General features: G+C 33.0%; 1 long non-coding RNA gene across 1 annotated transcript in view; it reads right to left on the reverse strand.

Annotated features, from left to right (window-relative positions):
- Nucleotides 1–16,525, reverse strand: part of LOC147065109 (uncharacterized) — a 459,822-nt gene that overhangs the window by 280,093 nt on the left and 163,204 nt on the right. The gene's annotated exons all lie outside the window — the stretch shown is intronic.

Consider the following 16,525-nt stretch of genomic DNA (forward strand, 5'->3'; position numbering starts at 1 on the left):
CTTTCTTGCGTATAACGCACAGTAGAACCACAATTTTATTATTATTAACTTAACTATGAAACGTTATACCGTCATGTTGCTTCTCAGTACGGCTACCAAATTTAAACACAACATAGTTAAACATATTATTTTCTACTAAATTAACTAAAAATAATTACCACTAACTTCATATTTAACATAAAAACAATAAATTTCAGCAATACATGCTCGCAGTTTTTAAGTGAATGTAATCATTTAAATCAATATTTACTGGCGACGTTTCCAAAAAATATTTAATTCAGCCGTAGAAATTCGATCTGACTCTAACGCATCTTGCGGAGATATAAGGGTGCCGAATGCTTTCTCATTCGCTCTTATGGTTCATTTTTGTTCAGGCTTTGGCGAAGACCCATTTTGAGGTTAATCGACTTTCACAACCTGTCAAATAGTACTATGAAATGACAACATCGCGTCTCGTTTACTCTTAAAGAATGAGATTGTTGACAGTCAGCACTTTTACGTGTAAACAGTTTTTATCGCGATAGTTGAAAATACACACTTGCTGCAAGTAAATCCATGCATGTGTACAGGCGCTATTACTCTTGGTGTACCTATAGCTTATCACTTCAATATATGCATGCCAAATTTAATTTGAATCAATGGCTTTTAGGGAAGAATGTAATAGGTTCTAGAGACATCTATTGATTGCAGTGACGTCCTGCAGGTAGAATGACCCAGAGGACCAGAATTTAAGGGTACCGTAAAGTGGGGTGACTTTGATCGGTTTTGATTTTATATTTATGATATTTTGAAAACCGATTATATGAATAGACTGAAAAAATAATGTAAATATTGCATTATAAATACCAACCGAATAATAATATTAAATTGAAATTTTAACGTTTACGTATTGAAATAAAAAAATTAAATGTACCCTATCAAAGTCACACCATGGGGTGGGGCTACTTTGATACCTATTTTTTTTATGCTTTCGTTTGTTTATATGTGGGACTTCAAACCCATCCCTATATTCAATTTTTTTTTAAATTTTTTTTCAGGAGTTACAAGCTACATTAAATAAAATAAACATATGAAAACGTATTCTCAATCAAAAAAATAAACAAAAAAATGTACAGATTTGCATTATAGCATTTATTCATCATGTTATCAAAAAAGTACAGGGTAAACAACAAAGATCTAGGAACATTTTTATAGGAGACCAAAATTACAATACAAAATAACCAATAAAACTTAAAATAAAATAATTTGAACCTAGTTTTCTTTTGTACTGTCGCACCATCTTATTCTGAAATAAAAAACATGGAAATTAAAAAAATATTCTTAAAATTTAGCAACTACGCCATCTTCAGTATAGGTATTAGGTGTGGGGGCGACTTTGATACCCCGTATCAATGACGCCCCAAACTCTAAATCAGCATGTTACACAAAAGTGTACTTCACCTTAATAAATTTGAATTTAATATATGAAAAAGAAATAGTGATATCACTATAGTATTTAAATAATCATTGGATTACTACGATGATAATAAAAGGGTACTCACATTTTATAGCTCTTCAAATTAGACACCAAATTCACATTGATGTTTACGGATTCCGATATACAACAAATCGGACACTTAATTACCGTATTTGTAGTTTGACAGGTAGACCATAAATATATCTTTTAAAATAGACCGGTAACTTATAATTATACCGTTCCGGTGGGTACTGTGTTGCCAATTTCAAAAACATTTTCAAAGTATCAAAGTAGCCCCTCGATTTCAATGTCGCCCCATTTGACGGTAACCACACAAAACAGAACATGAAGAAACAACAGTGACAAAACAAGAACAGCCAGTAGAACAACAAAACAATCATTTTTGTCATCTCTATTTTTTTTTTTTTTACGACCATGTCCGACTTGATAGGATCATGTGGGCCTCCACAGAGTGGAGGTTTGTATTGACAAATTTTGTTTTTTACGAGAAATGGATGTCAGCCACTTGCTCAACCTATTAGATCCATACCCTGACACACACAAATTGAAAAACAATATGTGTACTTGCCAGACCCAGGATTCGACCGGGATCGGGACCCACGGCTTTATAGTCCAACGCTTATGCCGCGCGGCCACCGTGGGCGTCCCTATTTATTAATGAATTAATGAATTATAAACTTGGGTTTATAAAAGATATATATATATATATATGTAATATATATATAATCACTGCATGTTGGCCATTCGGCATAAAAACCAAAATTTATCTGGTTGATTTTGATAATCATCCACAACTCCACAGAATTATTAAACTCATTATTTCATTGTACCTAGTCACCCAAGCATTTTGTACGTATTAGATTGATGAAGACGAGATATACCTAGCTTGTCGGCAACACTGAGTCGAGTCTCGTTTGATTGAGCCTTTGAATGCAGAAATTATGTAATTTGATTTTTCTACGGCGTACCTATTAAAAACGTGTGTTATTAAAAATCTATACAACATAATATAGAGATATGACAATTTCAATATTAAATGTTATATTTTTCGTGAAATGTCATAGTTCTGTTTATCGGTGTTCTGTTTTGTCACTGTTGTGTTTCTTCATGTTCTGTTTATTCATGTTCTGTTATATCATGTTCTGCTTATTTATGGAACCGAATTTAAGGGTTGCGAAATTTTTGATTATGTAGACCTACATATTGTTTTTAGATTTCAATTTATCTTTATTTCACTGGGTCTGGGCTGAGAAATTTAGAAAAAGTCAAAAGTTAATATTATCAACTGGGGGTACCTCTCCATAGAATAAATTGTCCGGGCATTGGAGAAACTTAAGTGTTAACCGCAGAATACAAAAATAATGGGAAGTATTTTACCTTCTGGGTGTCATATTGATACCGCCTAAGCCATGGCATCCTCAGAGGATCCAAGGCCACGAGGCCTGAATCATCATTGGGCTGATTCATGCAAACATGAACAGATCGACTGCGAGGCAAATTTCTAGCCCGTAAGCAAATAGTAATTATTAATATCATTTTTTTAATATTATTACCTACATTTCATCCAATTTTGACCAATATTGGAAGCAAAGTTCCCAGCCATACAATGTACCTAGCACCTAGAATATCTGATTTGAGATTACTTTGAAAAAAATATGTATTTGTACCTAGTTCAAATATTTCAAAATATGTAGCTAACAAGCAAAGAAATGCAGAAGGTAGTAATAATTCCAAGAAATTCACAGCCCCTTTCCAAAGCATGTACCTAGAAAAGGTCTGAAATATGAGACCTGAGGTACCTACTTACAAGCCAGGTACATATGCCAGAGGCTGTTTTTGTCATTTTTCAGAGATAGAATAATTGTGAATTGTTTGTTGGGTATTATTACTACCTACTCTGCCCTACCAGCCCCTATTAGGGTCATTCGGTTTTCGAACTCTCGAGGAGCGTGACGTCGGCCGTGGCGTCGCGCTCGCCGACGTCACCGCCAGTTTAAATTTAATTATTTTTTTTTTAAATATTTTTGTACGCTGTACTTTACTGTATTTATATTCCGAACAATAAACGCCCTGTTTTCGCCTGTACTTCCGCGTTGTCAATCAACACAAATATGTCCCCGAAAGAAGAAGCAGACGATATCCACCGTGACTTGACATGACATTACATCATCAGGGGGGTCCAGAGCACTCATCCATCACCCCCCCCCCCCCCCTTTTCGGAGGTGACAATGGCGCCCAACGTGGGGCATTGTCACCTCCGAAAGGGGGGGGGGGGGGTAGGTATTAGCGCTCTGGACCCCCCTGATGATGAATGTAATGTCAAGTCACGGTGGTATCGTCTGCTTCTTCTTTCGGGGACATGTTTATGTTGATTGACAACGCGGAAGTACAGGCGAAAACAGGGCGTTTATTGTTCGGAATATAAATACAGTAAAGTACAGCATACAAATATTTAACAAAAATATTTAAAAAAAAATAAATAAATTTAAAATGGCGGCGGACGCCACGGCCGACGTCACGCTCCTCGAGAGTTCGAAAACCGAATGAATCCCTTTTTGGAGAGCAGGTCAACTCTAGGCAAGAATAAAATAAAACCTCTAAATTCTGTCACTGAAAAATGACAAAAACACTCTGCATATTATGTACCTGGCTTATTTCTGAGAATTTCGCTCACCACAGAAAAATAGTCAGCTAGACCTTTTTTAGGTACCTGCTTTGAAAAGAGCTGTATTTCTTTGCTAGGTAGGTACATATTTTGAAATATTTGAACTAGGTACAAATACATATTTTTTTAAAAGTAATCTCAAATCAGATATTCTAGGTGCTAGGTACATTGTATGGCTGGGAACTTTGCTTTCAATATTTATGTAGGTAAGTGTACGAATTTAATACCTATTGGTCAAAATTGGATGAAGGCTAATGTAGGTAATAATATTAAAAAAATGATATTAATAATTACTATTTGCTTACGGGCTAGAAATTTGCCTCGCAGTCGATCTGTTCATGTTTGCATGAATCAGCCCAATGATGATTCAGGCCTCGTGGCCTTGGATCCTCTGAGGATGCCATGGTTTAGGCGGTATCAATATGTAATATGGGATTATGGGACGTAAGATTATGTTATTAGCAATATATATGTCTGTATCATAATATGCATTAAAGTTTGTGATGTAAACACAACATGCATTCAATATTGGTAGTATTTGAGAGCATTTAAGGGTTTTGTATTTCTTGAGTTTAACAGCTTGTCCTTCATTAAGTCATAAACCGAGACGGCCATCAAAGTTTTGATTTATGGAGACCGTTTTTTCGCATCTCTATCATATCGATATTTTACATTCAAAGTATCGCATGAAATAAACAAAATATGGTAATTTAAGAATTTGAAAATAGTATTTACATATTACATAAGTATTCTTGGTGTAATGCAAAAAAAATATAACTTAAATATGTGTGGTAGCACTAAAAAAATTGAGAAATAGTGAATTATAATATGAAGATGTAGTATTTTCCTTAATGGAGGGTGGGTATAGATATAACCTAATAAATTACTTACTTCACCCTGCCACACCCCAATGTTAGGGCACACGGCAAACACAAGGTCGTCCCACTCGGTCTATGGTCTTGCACCTCCCGCCATGTGACACCTGCAATGCGTAGATTGGTTTTGAAGCACCACTGTAGGGTGAGGGAGGGTCGACCATGACAGCAGGACAATTGAGGTTGTATCACAAGGATGCAGAGTGTCTCACTCTCTGCATCTGGAACACATGTCCCAACCACATGAAGTGTCTACTCGTGATTACTTCAATCATTGACAGCTGCCAAACTTGGTAAGATACTATGTATCACAGCTCCACGGTAGCAAAAGTAGTACGCACGAATTGAATAAACGACATTTGGTCCTCCCAGAATGCAGCCTTGAACTTCATGCTACTCCAAGTTGTCTGAATGCAGCCCTCCACACCCATGCGGATTCCAAGTTCACTAGAAAGACTGCCATCGTCAAGTGTGACACCTAAATATTTGAACCTGGTCACCAGTTCGGTGGTCAGTATCCTATTTTCGGGGCCAACCGTGTTACGCATTATGAAGTCCATTAAGATTATAAAAAGAAAGGGCGCAAGTACGTTCCTTATAATTAAATATCAACTGTGGAACGGAAAAAGGGCGTAATCCAAACAAATCAAATTTTATTGGACGCACAAAAACGTTATTGTTATGGTTTTTGGTCAAAGTTAAAATACAAAATAGACATAACCTTGAATTTCATAATAATTAATAATTCGGTTTTTATATCCCTAATCTGATATTAATTATTGAGTTAATTAAAAAAAAACCAACAAAAATGATGGTTAAGTCACTTTTCCTACGTCATTTCCTTTTTTTTTTTTTTAAATTTCCAGCTAAGTTTAGATAATACATCGGCATTTGCAGCTTACATTCTTTGGACACACCGTATATTTAGTCGTGTGCAATGTTATTAAACATTAAAACCTATTTTGAAAAAACTGAAGGTTACGCCTTTTTTCCTTTCGACAGTCAATATGTATTATAATTATGTACTTCAGTAAGCTAATGTGTGCATATATATAAATTCAAATCAATTCATTTCGATTTGAAGGTTGACAATAAATAATTATTATTCAAATACTGAAGTTTAGCACCTACTAAACCAGTTAATATAAGTACGTATTAAGTACATTCCAACCTTCGGTTCAAAGGTTAAAGCGGGAAGCATTTGTTCCAGCAAATGAAAAAAACAAACATTGGAATATTCTCAAAAAAAATATACAAGAATTGAATACTGGAACTATCCCCTATGGGAGCAAATGTGACATGGTGTAGGAATTACTGTTTGGTAGTGAACAAAATATGGTATTTGGGAAATATATAGTGGAATAATAATAATATTATAATTGAGTTGTAAGCAAAAATGCCACTGTCCATAAAAATACGAAGATGACATACATGACAAAGTAATCTTATATTCTTGTCTACATGTAAACCCCAACAGATCAAATACAAAATCCTCAGAAAACAGTAAAAAATGTATTTAAAAATTGGGTTTACATGCAAAGACACCACTGTGCATAATAATAAATATGTAATGACATGCAAATTTGATTTTCCATGAAATGACAAGGACAATGGCATTTTTACTTTTAAACAACTCAATTATGCGTAGATATTGAATACCTAAAAAAATGATTTAATATAGGAATTGAATACTACCCCCTATGGGAGTAAATTTGACATGGTGTGGGAATTACTGTTCGGTAGTGAACAAAATATGGTATAGTGGAAATTTTTAACTTTGGTTTTATTACATAAATGTGAAATAATAATATAATCATAATTATCGTATTTACAGATTCATGGGTTTTCACCGTGTGTAAGTACTTCTGTCTTCTTTCCTCAACGTTTGGACTCGTTGCAGAGACCATTCTGAAGAGATATGTTATTATGAAATGTAGCGTAGGTGTATGAATGCGAACACCGCTCTAAGAATGTCAAAAGGAATCCAATTAGCTGACAATGTGCCGTTGAAGTATATGAAACCGGTCGAGATGATTATAAAATTATGTGGAATTAGAAGTACATATTTTAATTAATTAATAAATAAGAAGTAATAAATAAAAAGGATTTCAAGTTATACAGATTTATATTTTTATAAAAATTGATGTTTTTTACAAAAAATATAAAAATATTAAAACTATGAATTAGTCAAAAATCTTTATGGGGAAAAATTGAAAATTTAATAAACTAAATTTTAATAATCAATATGTCCATAAAATATAATGTAATAATAACGTAACTGTGTACGTAAATATGTAACAAATTCACATTTTTTTACAATTGTAAGATTATCTTTGACGTAAAATAAAAAATATTTTTCTTTTTAATGTTTTCAGATACATATGTATTAATTAATACAATTGAAATTGTAAATTATCAAAAAAATGTCTCAATCCCGCAAGGTGCCTGGTAGGACGAAACGGCTGCCGAGTCCCCGATAAACGGCCATTAGCCCTTCGATGTCCTTGGTGACCAGAAACAACACGAGCACGGAATTAAAAAATATTGAATAAAAAAATGGGGCGGCATTTTGTTTAGGGATGTCACTGGCAGTGATTGTGTTTTAAGTGCTTGATATAGACTTGAATTTGATCTTAATACTATATGGAAATCTATTCATGATACCAGAGCTCACGGTGAACTTTGATACGGCCAACTGCATGTGTACAAATTTCCAGACACGATTCCACGAAAACTAGGATTTTTTATCAAGACCCCAGAATATAAAATATATCCCAAAATCAGAACAAGCTGACCTTTTGCAGAATGAAATTACCCTGCTACTGGACTGGTAGGCCACTTGAAATCCTTGATTACGTACTTAGGGGTACTTATATGATGTCACACTCTAGGGGTGGAGGGGGGTCAGAGAAAATGTGAGTCGCAAAGTAAACAATAAATATAAAAGGATCTGAAAACACAATATTGGGGATTTAAGGATAAATGTTTTTTTTTCTGTTATTTATTGTTTAGAGATGGTATCTCAAAAATGTGACGTAATATAGACAAGGGGGTAAAAGGTTATGTGACAATGGGGGGGGGGGGTTAAAATAGCCAAAATCGTGTGATGTCATATGTGGACGGCCCCTCATTTTTTACATAAATACAAAGAAAAATGGTAAGCCTTTGCAAATTCTTGTGGAACCCTGGTTGTGAATCACTACAGTATACTGTGGTCTGTCAAAGTTTAAAATAGAAAAGATTAATTACTATTACCACTAATAATCTTTTTACAATTTTAATGATTTTACAATAATAAATAATATTAGCATTACAATGACAAAGCATTATCTCACTGGAAACCAGAATTCATTTGCAACTAGCATATTAATATATTTTAATGTTATGAATTGGGTAAGTGGGTACTAAAAACAATTGTATATTCAGGTCACTGCGTTGAACTGTGTACTTCCGGAAAATGTTTCACGGATTGTTAATGGGACTGTTTCTGTATGTTTTAGTACTTATAGATTATTTTTATACTCACACATCTCTTGAGAATGTCAATAATTTAAAAACGTCAAAGATACACAGAAACGGAGGCGTAATAAGAGGTATAGGTATACCGGACGCATAAGTTGAATTTCTTAGAATGTGCAAAAATTTAAATTGACAAACGAAACGTTTTTCAGTAGAATAATTAGTAAACAAATATGTGCATATCTTAACTTTCGAAAATATTAAAGAAACAGCGATGATAATTCCATAAATAGTGTCATTACACGTATTAAGCCAATGCTTTTCAAACTGAAGGAAGCAGTCACCTACGTGTTCTTAACGGATTTTTCATGGAGCTGTGAAATATTTTTTCACAATGCCAGTTGCTGAAGCTTTGAATTTTTTCATTTATCAACCATTTTGTTTAATTGAAAGATACAATTCACATAGGTATAATACAAAACAAGATAAATTAAGAAACACTGCTTTCATTCATATTATGTCATTAAGGGGGGACATGCTCGTCGAAGGTCAAAATTGAGTTTTTATTGTATTTTCAAACCATGATCCTGGACACTCCTTAAACGTTGTAGATGATCTATTTATATAATTTTGAAGCCTTATTATCCTTTATAGTTATTTTAAACATTTGATGACTGCATGAAGTATTTTTGTTACATAAAATAGTATTCTTTTAAACCTCTCGCTCTAATGTTTTAGAATATAGTCATATTTCGGTACAGAACTGTGCAGTGGTGTTAAGATTTTTTACATTTATTAATTTTTAAACGCATTTATAAAACCATTAGCATAATTTATTATGAGATAATTTTTGTAAAATATTCACGATAAAAAATTATTTTGATAATCTCTGTGATCCCAAATTTGACAAGAATTAGGCATTTTATTATTCAAAAAATCGGCAAGATTAACACATTTGAAGATGAATCTAAAGATACTTATTATAAGCTATGTTCTTGACCATTCAAGTGTGATAAACATCTTATGAATAATGATTGCTTTATAATAATTATTGACCTAAGAATAAGGTAGTGTTTTTTTGAAATACGCCATTTCTTTTGTCATTCCCTAGTGGTTAAGCTACAACATACGGCCGTAGCCATAAAATGACAAACTATAATTAAAGTAGGGAGTAAAATTATGTTAACGCGCGTGTTTGAACATGTACTTAACCGAATTTTTTTTTATTTTTTTTTAAACGGTACATGTTCAAACACGCGCGTCAATATCATTTTACTCCCTACTTCAATTATAGTTTGTCAATTTATGGCTACGGCCGTATGTTGTAGCTTAACCACTAAGGAATGACAAAAGAAATGGCGTATTTCAAAAAAACACTACCTTATTCTTAGGTCAATAATTATTATAAAGCAATCATTATTCATAAGATGTTTATCACACTTGAATGGTCAAAGACATAGCTTATAATAAATATCTTTAGAATCATCTTAAAATGTGTTAATCTTGCCGATTTTTTGAATAATAAAATGCCTAATTCTTGTCAAATTTGGGATCACAGAGATTATCAATATAATTTTTTATCGTGAATATTTTACAAAAATTATCTCGTAATAAATTATGCTAATGGTTTTATAAATGCGTTTAAAAATTAATAAATGTAAAAAATCTTAACACCACTGCACAGTTCTGTACCGAAATATGACTATATTCTAAAACATTAGAGCGAGAGGTTTAAAAGAATACTATTTTATGTAACAAAAATACTTCATGCAGTCATCAAATGTTTAAAATAACTATAAAGGATAATAAGGCTTCGAAATTATATAAATAGATCATCTACAACGTTTAAGGAGTGTCCAGGATCATGGTTTGAAAATACAATAAAAACTCAATTTTGACCTTCGACGAGCATGTCCCCCCTTAAGATGCATAATTCTTCTGTGCATTTGAATTTTAAAGTCCATGGCCAGTGGTATGACATGATATTAAAAGGAAATAAGTTTACTGGTAAACTATCTTTCCTACATGGTAGTATGAACTAACTTAATATAGTATTGAATTAGCATACAGAAGGCTAAATTCCCACCTGGATTAAAATTTCATATCGATGGGTAATTAGTGTATAGATGCTGTATGTCTAGTATTGTATGTTTTGAGATAATCGATTTTGAAAGATTTCAATCAATTGAAAATCTAAGATAAAATGGATAATTGAGGTCAGATATAATTATATGTTTCTACATGAAATATAAAAAAATTATTATATAAACGGTGAAGGTGGCAGAATTTGCAGTTACAACGCAGAATTAATGTAATTTTCAATTATATTACAGATTTAATGAAAATCTTACACAGGCTGTACTGATTAATGTCCAAGGCAACCGCTGACATCCTGAGTCTCTGTAAAAGGATGAAAAATTTAAAAATAAGTTAATATAGTTTCCTGTACATACATAATACCACAGTGGCGAAGGTAAATAAAGCACACTAAAGTTTGTTAGTCATACTTATTTATTTTCATTAAATGTTTATTAAGCTAATATTATTTCCTATATATACATTATACAGTGGCAAGGGTGGAGGTAGGCTGTTAAGATCCGACATCAATAGTGCACACTAAACTTTGTTAGTCATACGTATTTATTTTCATTGAGCTAAGACTACAAATTGCAGATAGTGTTTGTTAGTTTTTAAAATTCAATTATACCCTGCGTAACCAAGCCATAATAGCTAATAGTCAAAATATATTCGTCTATCTAAAAAATATTTAAAATTATGCCATTAAGTCATACATAATGTTAGACATTTTATATATGGAAGAATATTTTTTATCTATTATGGTTCGGTTTACTAAAACTAACCAATTCCAACTGTCATTTGTACTCTTAATTTAATGAAAACAATTAAGTATGACTGACATACTGATATTATGCTATTTTTGTTGGATTTCCACAGCCTACCTCCACTATTATGGTTTTGTTTAAGCAGAGTTTAATTGAATAAATAAATACAATAAGATTTTAGATGTTTTAATATAGAAAATTGGCAATGTAAGTTAGTATCCCAATAGTTTAACCGTAAGGCAAAATTTAAATTTATTTTTAAATGTTCAATAACCAATTATATCTTATTAAAAATAATAATTAAATAATTATAAGACAACCGGTATCATCATTACTGCTATAAGACATAGATCATACTAGGTAAATGTTTATACCCAAAGAATATAATTGAGTCGCCAAGGTGATATCTAAGTTAAAAATGAGATATTAAAAGATTCCCATTTGTAATTGGATTGTATGTTACAACCAGCCTTAGAGACAGAACGTAAACATATTTTGCAATAATATTCTTTTAAATTATAGTTAATTTCATTCTTAACATTGGTACTAAAAATATCTATGTTATTATTTTTGTATTTGAATAGTTTATCCTGACTTTTTTACCTTAATTTGACCGGTGAATAAATAAATAACATCAAAAAACACCTTAGCCAAGCAACGAATCTCGAATTATAAAAAGTGATTTAGGATTAAATGATATCTTGAAATAATATAATGTGTTATAAAAGTTGTTTTTTTATTGTGATTCAGTTGTTGACTAAATGTGTTGTGCAATAAAATATAAATAGTTAATAAATACTTGTATATATTGACTGAAGGTAAAAAGTTTTAGTTTTCAAAGTGGACATTTTATAATCACCATTGACCTGTTTGGTACTAAACAGACAAAATGCTTATAACGTAAGTGTATTTTCTTTTTTATTTTACTATGCTACCGTTTTATCTTATATGTATATTATCCAACGACATAAATATGGACGAAGCATCTGGAAAAAAAAATGACACTCACTTTTTTGTCGGGTCTGCCGAATGGCATAATCTGTTCTAAAGCCATTACAATAAAGGTGATATCGCTTTATATTCCCAATGCTTTTTGTCGGGTCTGCCGAATGGTTCGGTTTCGAACGGGTTCGCTCAAATGAACATTGACACTAGAAACAATGTTCTAACGCCATTACAATAAAGGTGATATTGCTATATATTCCTGATGCGTGATATCGCATAATGGAAATTGCGTGACATCTACCTATACATGTGCGAATTTACTTGCTAGCTACTGTATTGATTGCGTTGTCCATTAATAATGTCATTGATATCATCTAACAGAAATGTTACAAGTAAATCATTTATTTTATTTCGTTGCAAAGTGTTGGAAATGTCGATATAGGTATATAGTTTTACTAGGTTTTATTTACTTAAACGAGGAAAATACTGGTAAAATATACCCTAATTAAAAATATCAGTAGGTTGTTTATCACAAAATTATCAAATATTATACATATTTATCAAATAATCATATACTTAATGCAAAAGTAAAAATGATACTTGAAAATAACAGAGCTTGAATTAATTACTATCAAAATTTTACAAATCAGGCCATTTATGAATCATTTAAAATACAAAATATAGTTTCCATATCGGATAATATGTCAAAATACCTAGAATGCGCAGTTCATTGGAATGCGATAGGTGTGCATTCAAATCCCATTCAGTTCAACATTTTGTCAAGGATTTTTTTTATATAATATGTATCTAAGTCTGTCACGAGCAATGACGGCCGGTGGTCTTCAAAATAGCATTTTCTGGTAATGCACAATGGTTTACCTTCTATAAAGAGAAGATCTTCTTCTTTCACCCTGTCACGACCCAGCATTGGAGCATAGGGCAAGCACAAGTACGCGCCACTTCCCTCGGTCCATCGCCAACTCTTGCGCCTCCCGCCATGTCAGACCTGCAGCACGTAGATCGCTTTTATGGCACCGCTGCAGGGTGAGGGAGGGCCGGCCATGGTAACGGAACCCTTGAGGCTGTACCATAAGGGTACGAAATGTCACACTCTTTGGCGGCATCAGGAACACGTGTTATAGCCACGTAGAGGTCGTAAAGCGTCTCTTCATGATTACCTTAATCATCGAAGGCCATAAGCTAAGATAATATCTTAGTGTAAAATGACTGAAACGTCGAACTTCTCAGAAGGTAAATTAAATATGTCTTTGTTTATTTATTCTATTTCTTAAAAAAGTTTTTGAACACGTAGAATGATTTAATATCAATAAAGAAATATAAATGTCACCGTTTATGGCTTTACGCTCCGAACAATGCGTCAGCCAAATGTCTGGGTAATTCACTTTGTTAAAAGTGCAAAGCAGTACCTATGTTTATTTTTTAAATCTCACATTATTATTAATTTATGTGAAATTATAAAATGAACTAACATTACGTGGGTAATATTCATATTGTAAATCAACGTTCATTCGAACTCAGTTTTATTTCTGATGTATTTATATGGTATTAAAAGTATGTTTCTCTTATATCATCGTTCTTATTTTATATTCAGCTACGACCTACTACTCATGTAGTGCTGTTTTGTTTTTTTTTATTATATTGAATGTATTCGAGTGGTTTAGAAATAAATGCGGCTGTTCGTATTTTCATAAAATGTTGGCGATTCATTAAATCTTAAATGTAAAAATGTTAAAAATTAACTCGTCAACATTGTTATAAAACAGAAATTGGCGTTTTTGTTTCTAGAGTCCTAATTTCGTGCGCCGATCATAAAGTGAGTAAAAAATGCTACACAAAACGCTACTACAGGAACATTGGACCACGGTTTAAGAAGTATACAATGACCTCATTGTAATCCTGTGCAAACTGAAAAACCATTTGGATCGCAATCGCTTTGCGCCCATGAACGGAGTATTGTTCATAATACTGCTATATGTTCTACTTCGCGAAGTGAGTGATACACATATGAATAACAATGAAAAGTTGAGCGATGTCTTCAAAAATTCAGGCGGTGCGTAGCACTTGCACGGTATTAGAGGAGCCGCCGCTGGTCACGAGTAATGTATTTTTTATTAATGTCTTTAAATCTTTGAATCTAAAATAGTAATATGTCTGTATGTAATGATAATTTCACTATTGGTATGGTTTTCATAATATTTTTAAAGTATTCTTAAGCACTTTTAAAATTAACCAGCACAATTTGCAATTTGTATTCTCAGTTCAATGAAAACAAATAAATATTACTGACAAAGTTTATTGTGCACTATTTATGTTGGATCTTAACAGCCTACTTCAGCCTTTTGCCTCTGATAGATAAGTATATTTATTTGAGACAATATCTAATAAATTATTGGTTTTATTCAACGAATTATTACCCGATTTGACAATGTAACATTCTTTATTGAACATGCATAATTTGGAAATATATTATAAAAAATCTTGAAAAAAATATTGTGACAGACCATTTGGACATACAACATTTTTACAACATAAATATAAATAAACTCAAACTTAGTAAAAATTGTACCCACAATATTTATGCACTAACCCACTAATGTATCGATTGTATTATGCCATATTTCTCCACACGAGATGTAAACCTTCTTACAGCCTCACCCAAAAGGCAATCTACTACCTATTATTTTTGTGCTCCCTGGTAATTCAGTATGCAACTGAAATATATTTTTTAAATTAACGACATTTTCAATCGCCAGCTGTTTTCCAAAATGGTAATAGTAGCATTTACTATAGACTATATTATGTTATTGGTGGCGCTTTTAGCTGGACTTTTAGGACTGTAATTTGAAGATGCCGGTGGATTACGGATCTAGGAGGGTGGGGGGGGGTTTACACAGGATGCCAGATACTGACCTTTATGTCGAGAGGGCTGGCGCGTGCTGGAGCCGGTGTTCACGCACTCACGCACTTGTAAACGGACGGTTCGGAATGTCACTCTTACGGTTTCACTTGATTTTGGGGTGAATGATGATGAAAAGTTCAGGATGGATGATAGACGCGACAAAGGTCAAACATATGCGTTTTGAGTCACTCTGTGGTTACCGACGGCTAAGCTATAACAGCCCGCATGCGACCGCTTTCTTGATGTCACTTGAGCTAACTAAAGGTTATTCGCAATCACGGTCGTCTCATGACCCGTAACTGCTGGTCGTCCTAGTCTTGTGACAATAATAATAAGGATTTGAGGTAGGTGGGTAAATAAGGAATGACGGCCAATGCAATTGGCCTAACCATATTCTCCCCGGCATCGAAAGTTATTTTCGATTCCTGTAGTGAGGAACCGAAGTTAAAGGAAACAAAAATTAATTTATTTAAATTACTTACTGGTAGGTACATTTCATGTGATATTCATTTTAATATAAACAAAATGTAAAATTACAATTAAAGTTCCGCTACTGACTACGATATAATATTAAAAATGTTACACCACTGACTAATAATTATCATTTGCATACACAATTAGATTTCCAATTGAAATTGATTTTCTAATAATTTGCACGTAATCAACTCATTCATTTTTTAACCTCTGGAGCGTCAAAAGAATAATGAACGTTATTTAACCATTCAAATAATCTTTATCTTTCTTATTAATACAAAGAGTGGGTTGGATAGTTTTTCTTCTAATTAATACTACAAATCGTTGGTGAGTGTTTCCTTAATAAAAATTCTTCTTCTTAATAGTCGGTATTCCTTCCTGCCGAGGGTCATAACCTCTACTGTCTGAAACAGCTCCGCTCATCATCTTCAACTATCCTCTGGCATTCCTTTCTGCACTCGCAGGAAATACAAAAATACGAGAAGCGGTTTACCGTCTGGGCTTGGCTGTGAGAAGGTATGATTCTTAACTGTGGGGCAATATTAGATTGTACAAACTTTATCGATATTTACATTTATATCATAATATGCATCAAAGTTTGTCACATAAACGAAACGCGCATTCAATTTTAGTAAAGTTTGAGGAAATTCAGTGGGCTTTGTGTTTTTTTGCGTTTTAAGAGTTATAAACCTAAACTGTGTTCAAAGTCTATGGCGACTGGCTTTCTCATTTCTATCTTATTAATCTATTCTGTGTGCAATCGCAACTTTGAAGGCCATTGCTTACTTTAGAGCAGGCATGTCCAACTTCAAGAGTCTCATGCTCTACCGACTGAGCTAGCTGCTTCCACCAAAGGCAGGCGCACAT

This window comes from Rhyacophila brunnea, unplaced genomic scaffold (genome assembly GCF_057557595.1).
Source record: "Rhyacophila brunnea isolate RB1 unplaced genomic scaffold, BYU_Rbru_1.0 scaffold_6, whole genome shotgun sequence".
In the NCBI taxonomy this organism is placed as follows: domain Eukaryota; kingdom Metazoa; phylum Arthropoda; class Insecta; order Trichoptera; family Rhyacophilidae; genus Rhyacophila; species Rhyacophila brunnea.